Raw genomic sequence first — 20,073 nt, forward strand, 5'->3', positions numbered from 1 at the left:
TTTGATAAAGGAGGAAACTCTCTGTGATCACTGTCCTGAGCAGCCCCAGGCCCCACGTGAGGAAGAAAAATTGCTGAGAGGAGCAGAAGTCGTTGGTGGGTCTTGTTCTTTTGTCAGAAAAAAAGAGATAGTGAGAAGTAAGAAGAATTAAAAACCAGAAAACACAGTTTCTTTTCCCAGTGGCAGTTCTCCTTTTGGGGATTGGGTTGGGGGTGGCACCTGGATGTGCTACCTCCGGGTAAGTTGCTTCCCTGAGCTTCACTGCAGTGCTTTGGTTGCTTGAAGCAATAAAATTTGTCTTCCTTCTGTGCTTCTTCACATCCACTGATGCCAGAGACTAATGTTTTATGAAGTTTCAATGAGTGTCCAAGGCGTGAGCTGAGAGCACAGGAGTCCTCTTCCAGACCTCCTCCAGGCTCCCACCACTGCAGTGGTGGTGGTGAAGTTGTTGAAGAAGTCTGGTTTTTGTCTTATTGAAGTTCTCTTATAAACAAACAAAAAAAAAAACAAAAACCAAAACCAAAAAAGGTGACTTCATAGCATAAATCCTCCCCCATAAATGACACCAGCAACTACTTTCACAAAAGCAAATAAGTATTGGTCTGGGAGGGTCTTAAGATGATTCCTGATATATGTTTATGCAACCTGCTCATAAAACTCAAAGACTTCCAGCTTTCTATAGATAACCTGGCCTAATGTGTGATTTCATTCACAGTTGGAAAGGATATGTTTTTCCCATGAATGCCTGCTACTAAACTCTGTCACTAAACATTGAGCTCCTTCCTTTTTGGCCTCCCCTTGGTAGCTATGGAGAACAATTGACCCTGCTGCCCTCTTCATAATAACCTCTTGCATATTTGAAGACTATAATCAAGTTCCCATTTGTCTTCTCTAGAATACTTTGTTAAATTTGGGAAGTATCACAGCTATTGTTTGCCCACATTCATTTTGTAAGACATCCCATTCCTGGCTAGTAGGAAGGGTAACACTCACCCGGCCTGAAATGTATGGGAGCCCATGGTGCCTGTGGGGTGTAGGCAGAGCAGAATCCCATCGCTGCCAAGGGAAACGACAGGCACAGTCCTGAGCCTGCCGCACCTCTGCTTGGCACGCCAAGCAGAGGGTGTTTTGGAGCAGGCAGTGATGATCAATATACACAAGGGAAATGCCTCTGTGTTGCCCGATGACTGCATGATGCCCTGAAGGGGAAGGCTTGATGGCTTGTTTTACAGTTTTTAAGAAGCTATCATCCCCTGCCTCTGTGCAGGAACTGCTCTCTCTGTGGCATCTACCTCTTTGGAAGCCAAGTAAAACTGATCAGGAGCATGAACTGCTGAGTTTTCTAGCCCAGCTGAGCCTCTAGAGGAAGAGGTTCCCTTAATTGCTTGAAATCCATCACCTTTCTCTCTTTCTCTGACGGTGGTGTACCTTGCTCTTGGAAAAATAAAGAAAATAATAATAATAATAATAAAAGCATATCTGATTTTCCTTCTCTTCCCTGAGCCTTTCTGTGTCTTCTCAGCTCACCCCAGCTCCAGAAGCAGCCTTGGTGCTGGCTCTTCAGGGGATAGAAAAAGCTCTGGGGCTCCTATGACCAAATTTCAGTTGCACCAATACTTTCAAAACCATTCATGCTGTCATTATGCAGGAGATGCAATGCAGGGTAACATCCCAGGGTGCAATGCAAGGTATGCAGGGCTAAGTGATGAAGTGATAGCTAGACTTTTCATGGAATCATAGAATGGTTTGGGTCAAAAGTGACATTAAAGATCATCCAGTTCCAACCTTTCTGTCACTAGACTCACACTAGACCAGGTTGCTCAAAGGCCCATCCAACCTGGCCTGGAACACTCCCAGGGATGGGACATCCACAACATACATTTGGGCAATTAGAAACCTTGTATCATGCAAAGATTAATGCAACCGTCTCTGTGCAGCCCTGCCGGGAGCAGCCTGCCGTTCAACATTGTAGCATCCCCACCTTGTGGTGCGGCGCTGGACTGCCTTCATGCTGCCCAGCCGTGCCAAACAAAGCGTCCCCCAGACCTTCAGGGACACTAGGCCATCAGCCTTCAGCCTCAAACCCTGACTGCATGTTCATTGCAAGCACATACATTAGCATGTGCTCTCCCTCTTCTTCTAGACAGGCTTTAAAGGGTATGAAAAAAATTCCTGGATAAACAAGGATAGGTTTGGTGGATTTTGTTGTTTTTTGTTGTTGTTGTTGTTGTTGTTTTTGTTTGTTTTTTTTTAATGTGATGTTGCTTCCATCTTTCCTTCTGGAAAGATGAAACTTGTGGTTCTGATGCATAAATATGTACTATGGAAATTCAAAATACTGCTAAAGACTTCCCAAAAGTTTTACACAGCTGGCCAGTGCCACCTTTTTCCCAAGAAAGCGTCTCAGAGGTGATCTGTAAGCTTTACTGAAAGCATATTTTGCAAATAAAAAAGGCATAGCCATTTGTGATTCCTCAGTTAGTGCTGTGAGTAGTCACTGGTCTTCAGAAAAAAACAGATACTTCTAAACTCCACTGATTCACTCAGATGAGTGAAATAATCCATCATCCATGATGAGGTGATACATCTCTTTTAGGGGTAACAATTCAGTGTAAACCAGACATTTTTCTCAAAGACCTGGATGTTCTTCAGCCTCTGAGAGCATCTGCAGGAGGATAACTTGAGAACAACCTCTCTCCTCCCAGATCTGATGCTGCGAGCTCTCAGCATGGCACAGCAGCACAGATGGAAACCTGGAACCTTCCAGTCCTATGTGGGGATGAAGCAGCTTCAGTCCTTGTTCTTTGAGGGAAGGTGACGGAATATTGCATCTTGTAAGGAAAAAGAAATAGAAAATCAAAATTGTGTTATTTCTGCACACACTGACTGTGACAGGTCCAGGTAGATGTCTGGTACCCAAGGGCTGCACTGCATTTTCTCCAGTGCTTTTCAGCATTCTTTGGATAATTCAGTAATGATCAGCACTCTTTGGACAGCAATGATTTATAAAATCTTAAAGCCATTGGTGACTTTGACTAGCCCAGAACCCCTTTCTTGTGTTTCTTCTTTGTGTATCAAAGAGTGAAGACTATTTACATCTACTTAGTGGAGGAACCGATGGCTAGCAGGAGCAAGTGGTGACCTCCTCCCAACCACTTCCTTCTGTGCAAAGAGATGACGATCTGCAGGGTCTCTCTTAAAAAGCTTCTCCCTGGGCACACTAACTTTGCAACCTGCTGATGAGCTAATGTCAAACAGAGCCCTGGAAAATGCAGGGAGTGAGAACAGCAACGCAGCCCAGAGCTGTGGGCTGGATAAATCATGGGCACACTCTCCGGGATGGGAGTTGCAGGGCTGCAGAGCCATAAAGGCTGAGCTTGCTCTATAAGCCTCTTGCCGGGTTGCTCCGGAGCTAGCTGACAGAGCTCTGCCTTACAAGCTCAGTCTTCAAAGCATTCCTCTCTTTACTGTCGAACACACCAAATGTCTCCCACAGCTGTTTAGTTGGTTTGCAAGCCTTGTTAAGTACTGGGTTTATCATAGCTTTCCTAAGGAATGCGTGCTCCCAACAAGTAGCTGAAAGATATTATCTGGTTCAGGCAGCTGAGGACTTCAGGCTCCTTAGATCAGCAAAGGCTTATTGGAGACTAGGTGGGAGTGTATAACTAGTTTATTGATCCAGATGAATGCTGGGCAGATTGATTTGTTTAATTGAACCTGATTTTCCTTTGGGCTATGTTCTGCTGGGAAGAGAGGTGTGAGGATTGATTCTCAGCATTATCACCCTCATGGTGGTGGAAAAGCACTAAGTAACGCTTGGGAAGCCATAAAGGTAGTCATAGCCTTTCAGACATGAGGCCCTTAATCAGTATGTTTATACATCACCGTAAAGAAATACCCATCACCTAAGGCTTGCCCACTTTCAGCTGCCAGAGCCCCCTGCACAGACAGATCTAATGTTATCTGCACCTTGCATCCCCTCTATGGTATAAGCCAGAAAAATATCCCTTCAGTGGCCATGGCTGCATCCATACCAGGGCTTGTTTTCCTGTGCAGCAATATCAAGCCATGCCCATCCTTGTGATGCACGGTGAGAGGCCTGCAGCCTGGTTTGAGAGTCATACCCAAATGCAGCCTGCTTCCCTGTGGATTAAACCTCACCCAAACTACTGGCTATTAAAGTTCCCTCAGAAGCAACTCTAAGCTTTTTTTTGAAGTTCACTTTAAACGTCTCTCAAAGCCCTAATGGGTAATGTGAAGCTGAGATATATAATGACCACAATAACCTTATAAAGCACACAGACAGACAGCCAAAGTACTTGAGTACTGAGGAGTAGTGAACCAGTGAGTAAAAAAAAACACTGCTTAAGAGCCTGCCTCTCTCATTTGCTTATTCAGCTGATTGATGAGACCATAAGCTCCCCATCTGCAAGCTCTCTGGGCTCTTCCTAAGCTGGGTTTGTCCATGACACACAGTTAATAATATTATTTTCTCTCTTGTCTCTGGGGAAAGCAGTGCTCTCTGAGTGAGAGCAAAGGGAAGCCCCTCCAGTCACCAGCTGCAGCCAGGGCACAGCACAGAAGCAGAGTAAAACAGGGGAGGTGAAATATTAGGGAGAAACATGCCAAGGTGGGGTTTCCCTCCTTTTGCAGGCGAGTGCTGTGTGCCCTTGGATGAAGGATACAGGATAGAAACTAAGTAGTGATTTAAAATCTTTTACTGGAGGATGATAAAATTACAGTCCAATATGATATGAAGGCATGGAAAAGAAGAACAATAAACTAGGAAATTCTACAAAACAGATCTTGAGACAATAATTCAGCCCTGCTTTGAAAGTGATATGAAGTTGCATCACTGATGACAGTGACAATACAAAGCTCAAATTATTTTCAAACCCCTGTTTTCAGTGTTGTCTTAATATTTCAAGTGTGAAATTCAGGATCAGAGATACAGATTTGCATAAACTGAAACAAATATTTTTTAAAAGATAGCCTGAAGAAGTGAGTGGCAATCCAAACTAAGACCATACTGAACATATGGAAAAAGAAAGAATTCAGCTGAAAGGAGGAAGTGTGAGAGTGCAAGGGGCAGGGGGACACACTCCATTTCCAGCAAAGAAAAAAGGTTTAAGAAAAGAAAAACAAAAAAGGTTTAAAAATACAATCTCTGATCATGCTTTTTCTCCTTTGAGGTGCCCTTGACATGAATGTTGCTGAATGTCAAATTGACACCACCAGTTCAGGTGTCTTTTGTTTTCCCTGGGAAGCTGCTGTTTCACTGGCAGTATGAAGATGGGCATCACCCCTGACCAGACCCTGTCCCCAGCCCTGCCAAACTGAATGGACACCTTCCTGAAAGAGTGGTTGAGAAGCTGGAGGCATCTTGGCTTGCCCTGGGGTCACATTACAGGCATCAAAATTTTCTTATGAGGTTAAAAATTATTTTTCTTCCTTGGTATTTGCTGGTGTTAAGTCCCAGCTTGGACCACCTTAAATGAAAGAGGGTTGCCGTGGCTTTTTTTTTATGTATCGATCAAAATAAGAGGAATTGAACTGGCTGCAATAACTATTGCACTTTTCACTTGATCCTAAACTTAGCTATGGTTACAGAAAAATTTAGCCATTCTTTCAGTGGTCCTACCAAGCAATATTCTTGGCATAAAGGTGAACTATGTTCAGAGAGTCAACTCCGTTGATCGTGCCCCAGCTTCTGCCTCTGAAGACCATGGACCAAATTCTTCCTTGACGTAAGAGTTAGAGAAAGAATCAGCTTGATATGATGAGTCAAAAGTTTATCCAGCGTCAGCATGGGTTGACAGTTTCATTTCAACAAAACCAGATTATTTTGGATATCTATTAAACTAGACCGACTGGTATTCCCATTCCCATGTATATACACACATACCAAACAATAGTCTCCTTAACAACACACAGATGAATTCCTTAGCTTATGAATCTGCCAGAAAGCACATAATTTTCCCCATCAAGGAATGTTGCTTGGCACATCTTTAATATATCACTTACACAGCCCTCAATCAACCTAAATGATTCATCTAGCAACATCTCTTAGGCAAGGCTTTACGTGATTGAATGGTTTATCTTCACTGAAAAAGCGCACACCATTCAGTCCCACGTATCAACTATAAAAGTTATTAATAACCTGGAATTATTTAGATAAGAGCCATGAGACCAGCTTTAGCTTGGGTGATTGCAGCTGGCTGGATTTGAGCTCCATCAGTAAAAATGAGCCAGAATTTGCTCCCGTGGGAACAGATCAGAGGCTCACAGGCTCAACACCAACCCATGCATCATATTTTATGTTGTGTTTTACAGTTTATCAGCCTTCAGATTAAGATTTATTGATGTTGCCTTGCTGTTTAGTGGTCGTAATTCATGACGTGCTCTTTGCGTTACAGTACTGCTGTTGCACCGATGCCTGTGACAGAGATGCTGGATCTCGATGTGGACATTGTACCAAAATACAGCCCCATGCAGGAAAACTGCCCCAAGCAGCAACACACAGACACCACCTTATCTGTGCCTCTGTTAGGCTGCTCATCCTTTCTACATGGTGGTTCACATCAGTAAGAAGACAGAAGACAGATATCTTCGTCCACTACTGTGATCAGGTCCATAGCTGCCATTACCAAGACCATGTTATATGCTTGAACAGCTCTTGGATGGAGACATTGACAATTAGTTTGAGGAGAGTACACAGCAAGCTGTTTGAGCCAGCACGGCCAACACATTGTCCAGAGCACCTGGGAAGTAATTTGTCATCCCCGATATCTTCTCTTCCCCAGGGCTGGATGAATTACATAGTGTTCCTTGGACCCCAGACAGGCAAAATGGGGTTACAGCGCCATGTGATTTCAGCTACATTTCCCAGCCTAGCATCCTGATGTTGGGCTCAGACATGGTAACTTGGCTCCTTTCCTGCTTGAAAATATTTGTTTGGATGTTCTGAGGCTTTCTTGAGGCTGTGGATCCCCACCATAGGGTGTTACATGGCTTTAGGTAAGAAATCTCCATAAAACTGTAAGCAATGTGTCTTCTGCAGTAAATCTTTTTTCTTAGGCAATAGTGAAGCAGTCACATTACGTTTCCTCACATTGCAGCCCACCTGTTGCAAGGAAAGTGCCAAGAAAATTATACACCAGTGGGAAAGTATGGATTTCATGGATGGCTTGGGCTCAGCAAGAGTCTGTGTGGCTATGGGATACACATTTAACATCACCTCCCATCTATGAAGCTTTCTTTTTGCAATCAGAAGGGAATCCATAGCTGTATGGAAACAAGTGATTGGCCAGCTCAGACACCATAGTTGGAGCTGCTATCTCCCCATCGAAAGGAAGGAAAACTAACTGGGTGTTGGATAAACAGCTCCTGCATTGCGTGGCACAGTGGCAATCCTTGGAGTGCCTTGAGGCTTGATGAACAGCCTTCGTTTCCCTGCCTGAACCCGGCAGCTCCCTTCTGTGCTGTGTGGCCATGAGTGAGGAGCTGGCTGGCAGTGCTGAATGTGCTCCGGGGTGCAGGACTGCCTGTGCATGCTGGTACAAGCCATCCTGGTAGGTAAAATGATGGGTTTGCTGTCTAACCAAGAGGTTTACAAGAAAAGATCTGTTGACACCGAGTGGTTTAAATGCTCTTTCTTTATCTACTGAACAACTACCACTAATTCATTACTTCTGAAAAGATTTTAAAAGCCCAGCAGCTCCCTGTTCTCTGCAGTGTGGGAGCACTTTGATTTTGCATGACCACCTGTACAGCCAACATGGGAGTGGATGGGACCTTCATGGTCCTGCTATTTGCTTCCTACCATCCTCTTTAGAAAATGGTTCATCTTTCACACCCCAGTGGGGATATGTCCTACCCACTTCAGCTGAGAATTTGCTCCTGCAAGTCTCTGCTGCAAAGGCTGGAGATGACCCTCCTGCTTACAGCACAGGGATGCAGCTTCTGCCTCTGCACCAACACTGCCTTTGCCCTGCTTCTCACAAAAGTACTTTTGGTTTATGTTTTCTTTGGAGAACTATCACCAGAGGAGCTAATGAAAAAAAAACCCTGCGGTGTTGCATTAGTTGCTAAGGCAGCAGTGCTGGGTGTTGTATAGGGAGCAAACACTGATCTCCTGCAATGACATCAGCCTGGGAGGGCTGACACCGGTGACACTTCTGCAGAGTGTTTTCTCTCCTGCAGGACTGATGCTTACACCCATTCCCTAGCCTGAGCTGCATGTGAGAGAGGAATCCCACAAAGCAAAAAATACACATCGATAGGTAAAATAGATGATAGATAGATAGATGATAGATAGATAGATAGATAGATAGATGATAGATAGATAGATAGATAGATAGATAGATAGATAGATAGATAGATAGATAGATAGATAGATAGATAGATGATAGATAGATAGATGATAGATAGATAGATATAGATAGATAGATAAATTTAATTCGGGGTTCAAACAGCAACCAGCTTGTGGAGCAGCTTGGTTATCCAGCACAGCAGGAGGAGCAGCGCCTTGGGGTGTGGAGCAGCTCAGCTGTGATAGCTGGCGAGAGCCGCAAGATGTCTCTAGAAACCAGCATTTGGACTAAAAAGGCATTAATAATCCCGGGAAAGGGGGCGGGCTGTTTCCATCCGTAGTGAGCGCTGAGCCCCAGCGGTGTGCGCTCCAGCGAGCCTGGGCTTGGAGCACTGGGGCTGGGACAGCCCCACTCACTGAAGCCCCCTCCCCATCACCATTTACTTCAGGTGAGAATTTGGCCCTTGAGGCGGTACCCATGGCGTTTCCTCAGTGCACAGATGAGAATTGCGGATCAGTAACTCACAGTAGGGTTAAAAGCTATATTGACTTCTGAAGTCACGGAACTAACAGCAAGGAGTGCACGGTTAAAGAATAATCACAGTGCAGCAGGAAATAGTAAAAACAGGAGAAGTCGTCTCTTTGAGCCCTTCTGCCATATGTTCCCTGCACACCACAGCGGTGTCAGCCAGCTTTGAGTCCCTCAGGGTCCATGGCCACTGTGGGGTGCAGCACAGCAGTGCCTGAAGTGAGTCAGGGTCTTGGCATTGGCCACCTCAGCCCAGAGCAATTGCGCATAACCACTTTCTCCCTTAGGCTCCTGCTCCTGCTGCAGGTCACTCCTGAGAGAACTAAAGGAGATATTTTCAGGTTCTAAAATGTTCCCTGTAGGCAGCATAGGCCTGGGTTTACAACCTCCAAATGTGCTAATTCCTATGGATTTCATTACCTGCACAGTCACCCCCAGGGACTGATGAGTACTGAAAAATCCTGCTGTGGCACACCCACAGACAGACTTTATGGGAATGAACTGTCTGTCCCTGACACAGGGAAAAATCCTGCTGAACATGACTCAGAGCTCAGCAGAGTGCCTGCACATCCTGATCCTGCATCCATGTCAGTCACTCAGGGAACTCCTCTCCCTTTCACCAGCTCCTCTTGGCTTCCTAGTAAACAACTAGAGAATTGCAGGGTGGAAAAGGCCCATATAAGTGTAAAGTTGTTATTAAGAAATCGGCAAAGCACAGTAACTAGTGACTCACAAAGTTTAATGTGAGAAAACAAAGCTATCCTTCAATGAACCACATAGAGAGACAGCAATTACTGTAAACTGAAAAACCTCTGTAACATCCAACTGCAAATGTGTGGCAAATAAAATCCATTGCCCACCAGGCTCAGTGATTCCAAGCATCGTTTGTTTTAGGATTTGTTTTCCTTCTCACAAATCATAAGACAGTCATTTAAATTAATAATAAGCAAGTTATGGGGATAATGGTATTTTTAATGAGCTGTTTCTGGTTGGGGGGTTGTCTTCACAGAAGCCCATCTACTGCATTGCAAATGCCAGTGTTTAGCATGAAGGCTATGTGTCAAAAAGCCCATTAGTCTAATTCTGCCTGAACAAAAGGACTAAACTTTGTTCTTGCAGTGTGTTTAGGAAAACTCAACAAGGACTGAGCTATCTTTACATCACTTTACTTGAGGCACATGCATTCGGAAAGAGCAGGATGAAAAAAAAAAAGATGTAGTTGGTGTCTGTAGCATGATTGGAGGAAGGATGGCTATCGCTGCACAACCAGCCCAGCAAAGCCTGCCTTGCAGCAGTTGAAGGTCCTCCTTGGCCTTGCAAGAACAAGTTTAGAGCCTTTTTTCCACAGAGACCAGCAGATTTCTGCCTAGTGCAACTTTCTGCAGACTGAGAAAAGAAGATGCTGGATGCTGGGGTGACCTGAGAGTGCCATGTGGGTGACAGGGTCAGACCCTCTGCAGCACCCAGGCAGCTCTATCAGGGGAATCACAATGGACATGGTGGCTTGGTGGCACCTGATCAACTGTGCTTCAGGCCTGTACATGAAGGGCATCCTCAGTGTCTGTGCCCTGAGCCTCCCCACATCCACAGATCTGGTGCTGGGGAAGGGAGGTAAGGCTCCCCAGATTTTTTCCATGTAGACTATGAACACGGGAACTTTTAAATCCCTGCTTCCCAGTGAACCAGATGGGAAATTATATATACATATATAAAAGAAGTTGCTGGGATAGTTTTTGCTTTTGTTACACAGATAGGGAGCTTAGAGTTCTTACCAGTACAACTGTGTAGTAATGAGACAATTTGAGGCTGATACTGTGAACAGTCACCAAGATCTAGTGGGACATTTCTTGATGAGATTCAGCTTGACTTCTACCTCCTCTTTTGTCTGAGATGACTATTCTTTTTGGTCAGAAAGTATCAATTTTGCCCTAAAACACGCAGTAACTAAGAAGACCTATTCCTGAATTGCTGAATTGCTTTCCCCAAAGAACCAAACTCCCACAGCACATTTAATTTTCTGCATGGATTAAAAAAAAATAATAATAAAAAAATAAAAATGCTGTGGTCCTTCATTTGGGATCTGTGCCTCTCAGGATGTCTGGGCTGAGGCTTGGGGAAGCTGAGGCATGTCGTGTATCCAGCTAGAAGAACCCACCTCAAGCCGCAACCACCCCTTCCCGCAGCCAGGGCTTTGTGCAAAATGACAGAGAGGGTAAAACGGCAAATGCGAAATCTCCTGAGTGAAAAGGAATTAGTAAAACCCCATATTCATGAAATATTGAGAGCTAATTATATGTGCATCGGAAACCTCTGGGGGAAGGGAGATGGAGGCCTTTCATTAGACAGTAACTGGAACTTTTTCATCATTTGTCTAGCTCAGGAATGTAAGGCTGCTGTCTGGAGAGGGATGTGGGATGTGGCTGCAGGGCTGGGTGTGCAGGTGAGGTGCCATGCTAGGAGTATTTCTATTGTACTCCTCCGGTGTGTCTTGGAAAAGGCTCTCAGCTATAGCAAGTCAGTGGGGTGCTCCATATCTCAGCACTCCCACACGACCCCTTCTGTTGGATGCACAGGCAGGAATCCTTGGTCCCAAATAATTTTTTGCCATCTTTCTCCCTTCCAGGCCCCAAATGGGTCCAAAGTCCTGTCCCTCACTTCAAACTTGGTTGCAGTTTCTCTTGGTGCATGCAGACCCCAATTTCCAGAAAGTTCTATTTCTTTGCTTGTGACCTGTTCTCTGCTTTTGCAACCAAAACAAATGCCATTGACCAAATTCAAGACCAAGACAGAACTGGTGAAGAAGGGGGAAAGCTTTTATTGGGGAGCCAGAGCTAAGCACATGAAGGAAATGCTACCCACTGCAGGGTCAGCACTGCCCAGCAGCCACAGAGCAAGGGACCAAAAATAAAAACGGTGTGTGGGGGAAGCAGTCTGCAGTGGGGGACTGACGGTTTTCTCTCTCAAAGCTTTGCAGCTATTTTAGATACCGACAGCTCTTTGCCCCCTGACCCTGGCAGGGAGGGCAGAGGCACCGAGGTTCCTTCCGCCAGTCCCTGCCCGCACCAGCTGCCCTTCTGCAGCCGAATTTATCCTCCCCCCCGCCGTGATGTCCAGGGGATCTCGGCCCGGGGGAAAAGATGCGTGTATCTCCCCATGCAGGGCAGCAGCCTCCCGAGGAGCCACTGCTCCGGGCGGTGCACAGGGCTCCGCTCGGCCCGGCCGCCCCCCGCGCAGTCCCCTCGGAGCCCCGCACCCGCGCAACGGCGCGCCTTGCTCCCGCGGCGGCGGAGCCCACCGGCCTTCGGCACATAAATCAGCATTAGACCCATTCCCCCCTCCGATCCCTGGTGCCACCATCTATTACTCCCCCAGTGCTTTTTCTATCACCTTTTGTTAGAATTACACAGCCGGAAACTTAATTTACCCGGAGCTTTAAAGACAAATAAACACAGGCAGGCCGGTATCCCCGCGATATGCCTATTTGCTCCCGCAATCAGTAGATTATTATGAATTGTTGTGATTTTCAGACTGCTGCTGTTTTAAACATCTTCTCAGACACTCTCCCCGACTAGAAAGAAGAAAAAGCGAAGCCGACCACCCTCCCCGAGCAAGGGACAAAGAGCAAAAGACTATGGCACTTATGCTGGGCTTTATTTACTTTTGCTATTATTGCTATCATTATTTTTGAAATTTGGAACGAGCGAGGTTTTTCAATTGTTGAAATAATTGCCTGGGAGAAAGGTTGCTTAATCTGCTCATACATTATTGACTCGGGCTCCAATATTTGGCTTGCTGTTTTTTATCGCAGGAAGATCACGTACGAGAGTCTTTTGCATAACAATTTTTAAAGAGGACACATCCTTATATCAAAAGTGAACGTGACTTGAATTTTGCCGGCGTTTGTCCCTAAAATGACCCAATTCCGGTTACTGCCACTGGGCAGCAGCAACATTGCATCATTTCTCCAGGCAATAGACACATTTTGCTTTACTCTCTGTCCTTTTCCCTGTTGCTTCCCCCCTTTTTTCTCTTCCCCCCTCCCCCCCCCCCCCCCCCCCCCCCCCCCCCCCCCAACCCAACGCGGAGTTTTAAAGCTGATTATTTTGTCTTGCTGCATTTTAGCCCTACACACAGTTTCCTCTCCCTGGGAACGGATGAGCAGAGAGAAGCAATCCCGGCTAGTCGGAGCAACATGGATAATTAAACCCGAAAGTTTCCATCCAAGGTAGAAATAGTGCCTTCAACGAAATGTTGCTGTAAGCCGCCGCATAGAGACCCCGGCACCAGTACCAGCGCCTGCAGCCACTTCCCCGAATATCATTTTCTCAATGAGAATCAAAAGAGCCCCCCTCTCCCCTAGTTTTTCAAATCGAAATCGAGCTGCCTGCCAACCCCACTGGTCAAGTTAATTCCGGAACAAAGGAGGACAGAAACACAAAGCATTTCTCCCCCCCCACCCCTTCACCCCTACTTCCCCCTTTCTCCCCGCTCTCTCCTCCTCACACCTCCCTGGTGCCTGCACCCCAGACCGGCGAAGGCCGGGACAACCCCACCCCCCGAAATCGCCTCCCAGGCCCAGACCCTGCCTGCAGCCTTGGTGATGGGAGTGTGTGAAATAGAACGGGGAAGACTGGCTGTGGTGAGGGGCACAGGACTCGGTTCTCGTTCAAAGCATTGGTATTGGGAGATAGCCCTGGGTTGGGAGGGGAGAAATGAGGACACCCATGTCCCCCAGCATTGGTGCTGTTGTTTTGACCTCGGGCTAGTAAATACATATATAATTAAATAGAATAAAATTAAATAAAAAATAAAATTAAAATAAAATTTAAAAATAACAAACCAAGACTGGATCTGCTCAAGTCGGTGGTGGGCAGCCCGGGCCGCCCCGTAAAGCAGGCACCCTCAGCGGGCTGCAGAAGACGTGTGCCTGAGGGACGGGAGAGGAACCGGGAGCATCCATCCGTCAGTGGGAGAGTGGACCAAACTTCCTACGAGCGCTGCCACCCGGCTCCAGGGAGCTGGGCGGTCAGGGAGAGCCCCTCGGGGCTGTGAGGAAGCCGGGGGTGGAGGGGGAGTAGTGTCCTTGTGCACCCTCCGAGCTAACAGCCTCACCTATTTGCACACATTGATGTGCAAGAGGATACTTCTCTGCACACCCGTTGTACCCACGTTCAGATGCCCAAATGTAAGCGCAAATCCTCACACGCAAATGCACGCCCAGGAGCGCTGCCCGCGCGGGCTGGGAGACACGGCTGTTCCCTGTGCCTCTTTGTCAGCCCAAGTTCCAGAAGCAGGGGAAGTCTTTACTGCCACGAAGAATCCCGCTATCACTCGAGGTGCAGAAAGTCGTAAGGGGCTGTTCCCAACACCGAGCCCCGGCACCCGGCTCGGGCAGCGACCCTCCCCACCCCCCTGCAGCCCAGCGGAGCAGCCCCGACCCTGGCCCCGCTGCCCCGGAGGCGAAAGTGTCCCCGGCTCTTCCTCGGGCTACACGGCCCGAGTAGAGACAGAAACAGGGAGAGACATAGGTAGTAGCGAGAGCAGGAGGAAATTGGAAACACATTTAAAAATGTAAATGGATTGGAGCCAGCAGGACACTGTGAGAGGGGGGAGAGAAGGCGCAAGGCGAGATCGGCCCGGCTGCGGACCCAAACCCTGCACAACAACTTTCAGCCCCTCTCCGTAATGTATTTAGCGAGGGGACGGAGGGATCTGCCCTGGAGCGGGGTAGAGCAGCGCTCAGGAACATCCAGAGTAGCTTAAGCCAGGCTGCAGGGAGGCGGCCAGGCTGGAGGTTGCCGCTCGGACAGCTCGCCCGCCGGAGGGATGTCGCTGCCCGCCCGACTCTAGCGTTGCCTGCGACAAGCGCCTGCGACGCTGGGGCTTCTTGAGGCCGATCCAGGTGACTTGTGCTGCTCGCAGCGAGGTAGGGTGGGCTGCAGATGTGGGTGGGAGGCGGGAGGGGGCTCGGGAAGCAGATGGGAAGGGGGTTGCAGCCCGGCCACTGGAAAGCAGCGGGCTCTTCTCTCTCCTATCTTGTCCTTTTCTCTTTTTTTTTTCCTTTCTTTTCTTTCCCTTTTCTTTTCTTTTCTTTTCTTTTCTTTTTCTTTTTTCTCTTTTCTTTTCTCTTTTCTTTTCTTTTCTTTTCTTTTCTTTCTTTTCTCTTTTCTTTTATTTCCTTCTTTTCTTTTTTGTTTTTTTTTCTTCCTTTCATTTTCTTCCTTTCCTTCCTTTCATTTTCTTCCTTTCCTTTCCTTTCCTTTCCTTTCCTTTCCTTTCCTTTCCTTTCCTTTCCTTTCCTTTCCTTTCCTTTCCTTTCCTTTCCTTTCCCTTTTCTCATTCCTTTTCCTTTTCTCATTCCTTTTCCTTCTCTCATTCCTTTTCCTTCTCTTCTCTTCTCTTCTCTTCTCTTCTCTTCTCTTCTCTTCTCTTCTCTTCTCTTCTCTTCTCTTCTCTTCTCTTCTCTTCTCTTCCCTTCTTCTCTCCTCTCCTCTCCTCTCCTCTCCTCTCCTCTCCTCTCCTCTCCTCTCCTCTCCTCTCCTCTCCTCTCCTCTCCTCTCCTCTCCTCTCCTCTCTCGTTTTTATTTTCCTGTTTTCCATGCTTCTTCTCTTTTTTCCTTGTCTTTTCTGGTTTATGTCTTTTTTCTTTTCTTTTCTTTTCTCTTTTCTTTTCTTTTCTTTTCTTTTCTTTTCTTTTTCTTTTACTTTTTTTCTTTCTTTTCTTTTCTTTTCCCTTTTTTTGTTGTTCTCACCCTTTCCCTTTTTCTTTTCATTTTTCTTTCCCCTTTTGCTTTTTATATTTCTTTTTTCTTTCTTCCTTCCTTTTTTTTTTTTTCTTTTTTTTTTTCCCCTTTGTAAAAGGTGAAACAGACCAATAATATCTCTGAGAATGAAAAAGACAGTTTTCCCTCCTCTTCCCAGAAACTTCTGTGGGATGTTTTCGTCTCCGTCCCCCTTGGGAAGCTGGGAGAGACAATGAAGTAAATAAAAAAACTTTCCTACAGTTCCCTGTGACTTGAGATCCGGTCTGCATTGCTGGGGCAGGGGTGGTCCCGGATAGTAATTGATTCATAACCGTACACCAGGACTCCAGGGCACCACGTTCTCGGCGCCCCGGGAACTTCTCGGGGGAGCGGGGTGGCGGTCCTATCCGCCCGGGTCGGAACTGCGGGGCTGCGGCGACACCGCGTCTCCCCACAGCCCGGCCCTCCTTGCCCCTAAAACCTACCACTTCTTCCTTCCCTGCGTGTGTACGGGTGTGATTTGGGTACCCAAGAGATATAAACCTGTGCCCCCCCAAAAATGTTTCGAGCGAGGCTGCTTCCAATACCTATTTACCAACGAATTATACTGCTATTATTGCTTTCAATGAAGACTGAATCCCCAAGCGATAATTGAATTAGTCTATTGAAGAGACTGTCAGGTACAATGACGTGGTATATCCCGCGCCTTTCCCAGGGTCTATAGGCTTTGGGGACCCGGAATGTATAGTCTGACCTTACAGCTCATAATAATAATGCTGCACTTGTAGCAGAAATCTATTCGTATTCACTTTTAACAAAACCTCTGGTCAGCCAGTCCCTGTAGGAAGGATGAAATCTATTGTATTAGAACAACTCATTTATGTCCTTCAGCAAAGGCCCCAATGAGATCTGATCTAGACCTAGAAATAGGATTACCACAGCGTATATTAACCACGTTTCTATACTTCCTCCTTCCTATAAGGGCGCCGGAAAAAAAAAAAAATGGTGCGAAGGAATTCTGATACTCTTTTAATTTTATTTTTAATTTAAATTTTAAAATCTCCTCCCTTTGGTGGCCTCTCTCAAACAGAATAAAAAGAAAAGAATAACAAGAAGAAAAGAAAGTAAATGCAACGAAATCGGAGAAATCATTCCGGCCAGTTTCCGAAGAGGCTGAGGTCGCCGCAGAGACGGGAGCAGTGCGGGCTTCCTCCCCGCAACCCGGCGGCTGGCACCAGGGCCCGGGTCCCCGGCCCCGCCGCCCCTCGGCTGCTTTCACCCTCCTGGATTTCATCTTCTCTATCTACGCCAGGGGGGGGGACGGGGGGACGACAGACCCAAGCGCCGCAGCTGGGAGCCGGTGGGGACATCGTCCTGCAAGAGGCTCAGACCGCACCAGGGCACTTCCGAGGGGCAGCGAGCCCCGAAGCCCAGCTCCCGGTTCCCGTGCGGGAGACTGCTCCGTACGCTAAGCCCCACGACGGCAGAGGGCGTGGGGCTCCGCGGGGCCGGATCCCTTTGACGGGCACTCCGAAACCCGGCGGCGCCCACAAGTCACAGAGTGAACTTTTTTCTGAGAAGGGAGTATTATTTGTTTTAAGCCTCCGTCTTTACGGCACGGTGCAGACATACTACTCCGATTACTGTATCTGCAAACCGGAGAGTAATATTTATCTATTTCGATAGGAAGAGTCGCGGTGGAAAAAATATCCATCCTGGAAATGTATATCGTCTTTTCCTTTAACCCCTCCTTATTCATTGAGGCGATCCCCCACCCCTTCCGTACACAAACCTACTCGATTTATAGAGAAGCCTTTAAAATCCAGACCAGTTTCTAGAAGAAGGGAGGATTCCAGATGAAATAATCCCCCCCTACATACACCCACACATACATACACGCACACACTTCGCACCCCCCCCCCCCCCCCCCCCTTCCTTCCCTCCTCCCCCCCCCCCCCCCCCCCCGCCCTCGGGAAGGCAAATTAGATAGTTAAAGGCTTCGATTTCTCTCTCTCTCCCTTTTGTTACCCAATTTTGGAACATTTAAGGATGGGTGTGTGTATTGTATTCAATAATAAAAGCTATAGGGCCGCCAGGACATTTATCATCCTATTACTGTAACAAATCCGGGCTCCCAATACATGAAAGGTAAAATGAATTACCGACGTTAAGCCGTCAATAAAGTCATTTCTGTAAATGGTGTCTCCGAAGGACTGCAGCATTATTCAACTAGCTTTATCAGCAGCTGGGAAATTACGTGAAGAAGCTCGCAGCGTGTAATATGGCCCTGCTTACTTTGATTAAGCGTCTTGCCAGGGAATAGTGACAGTGCTTTTGACCAGGTTTTATTCGCCGTCCTGTGATGAACGCCAAGCTGATCAGGCGGAATGAAGAGTAATTAAAACCTATAAATTATCTTTTGCAGCCCTTCTCAAGGCGTCTCTTGCAGGAGAGATAAGGCAGCGAGCCCCCATTTACAGCTCTGAAAGGGACCGCGGCTCACAAAGGCTACGTGGCTAAATGGGATATTGATAGTGTCCTAATTAGAATTTAATTAAGTACCCACGCTCGCTTTTGGGATAAAGATTTCAATTTTGCTAACTTAAATATAAATAAACCCAATTTCGGTGCGAGTAAATGATATGATATTGTGAATGCGGGGGGGGGGGGGCTAACATTCATTTAATTGCGGATGAAGCTCTTGATTCTGGGGCTGATTGTGTTTCGCCAGCTATTATTTTAGGGGATTATTGTATGACTGGAAGTAACAATTCGGTAACGTTTTCCCGGTGGGGAAAACAACTATCGTGCTTCGGAGATAGGAGCACACACACGCTGCCCGGTAACCGGGGGAGCTGCTGCCGGGCCCCGGAGGTGTCTCCTCCAGCTCCCGGTGCCGGTTATCTCCCGAAAGCGGAACCCCGTGCCGGGCCGCCTCCCGAGCGGCTTCCGAGGAAGGAAGAGCCGGGCTGGGCCGGCGGGGCGAGGAGGGGACCGGCCGCTGCAGGCACTGCGTCTCAGCCTGCCGGGGAGCGCCGGGACACAGACACATGCTGGTATGGGGGGTTGAGCACGCACTCGTGCACACACAGAATACATAGGCGGCGGCGAGTGACGCGGACCGGCCCACGGAAGGGCGCGGAGCGGCGCAGAGCAGAGCGCGGGACACCGCGGCCTCCTCAACCCTGCTGCCCGGCCGCCGTTTTGAGGAGGGGAAGAAGATGGGGATTTTCTGTTACGTCAGAAGGAGAAAACGCCGGGAGTTGCTCTTTCCGCATACCCGGGAAGCAGCCGCGGGCCGGGGAGCGTCTCCGGCCCGGAGCAGGTGTCTGCGGTCGTCCGGGAAGCGACCGGGCCTCGGAGCCCCCGGCCCGTTGGGACACGCTGTCGTGTAAAACTTGAGATGTCGTGGGAGCCCCACCCCCTCGTGTCCGTTCGTGGGGACACCGACATTTTCCCTCTCCAGGGCAGCAGAACCTCCACGCAGGGAGCAGCCGGTTTGGAGGTACCGACGGCGGCAGAGCCACCCTTCCTATGGCGCCTAGCTCGGCCCTGGCAGTCCAGCAAAATCCAAACTGGGCTCAGGGCATTTGTACTTTTTCTTTTCTGCAAATTATTTTCTATAAGAGCTTCATCAGTCCCCAAAGAGTGGCTTTTTGCTTCCAGCTTCTAAAATCCTTTGAATTTCCCTTCTGGCTCTACACGTGAGGCGAGGTGCTCACTCTTTGCCGGGCAAAAAAAAAAAACAACCACCCAAAACAAATACAAAAAAACCCCACCCAACCCCACCCCCCAGAAACATCCAGGGAAAAAAAAAATCCCCCCAACCCCCCCCAAAAACACAACAACAAAAAAAAACAAAACAAAGAAACAAGAAAACATGAAAAAGAAAGCAGCAAACCTAACCCAAACAGACGATACGAACTGAGCTGTGACCTGTCAGCTAATTTGCTTCATATTCCGAAGAATGAAAAAAAGACAACCCAAAATCCCAACAGAGGAACAAACCAGTCGAGCGGCTGCAGCTGTTAAGACCAGCTCACCCCGGCAGCGGCTCCTGCCTTTATTTATTGTTATTACTATTGCTATTAATAATAATTTTCATTCCTCAAAAAGAAGTTTTGATGCCTCGCAACCCTCATCGCGCTCGCCACCTCTCCTCGCTGCCAAACCCGGCTGCGGGGGAGTAGAAAAAGAAGCGCAAAAGACGAAAAGAGGACTCAAGAGATTTCGGGGGAGGGGGGTATTATTTGGGGGGGGCGATAGGGAAGCGGCCGATGACCAACTTCAGCGCAAGACACGACGCGGCTGGAAGAAGTTGTTTACAGGGCTGGGCGGGGGTTGGGGGGTGCCTGTACACCGTTGTCGGCGGGGCCCGGTGCCGGTGCCTCCGCCCCGTCGCGCCCTGTCCCGTCCCGTCCGGTCCGTCCCCACGCGGTATTTATCTCGGCGGCCCGACGGGCGCCCATTGGCGGCTGCGCGGGGTGTCA

The sequence above is a fragment of the Pezoporus wallicus genome, unplaced genomic scaffold, assembly GCF_028554395.1.
Source record: "Pezoporus wallicus isolate ANWC-B61680 ecotype Strahan unplaced genomic scaffold, APGP_CSIRO_Pwel_v1 contig_5261, whole genome shotgun sequence".
Taxonomy (NCBI): domain Eukaryota; kingdom Metazoa; phylum Chordata; class Aves; order Psittaciformes; family Psittacidae; genus Pezoporus; species Pezoporus wallicus.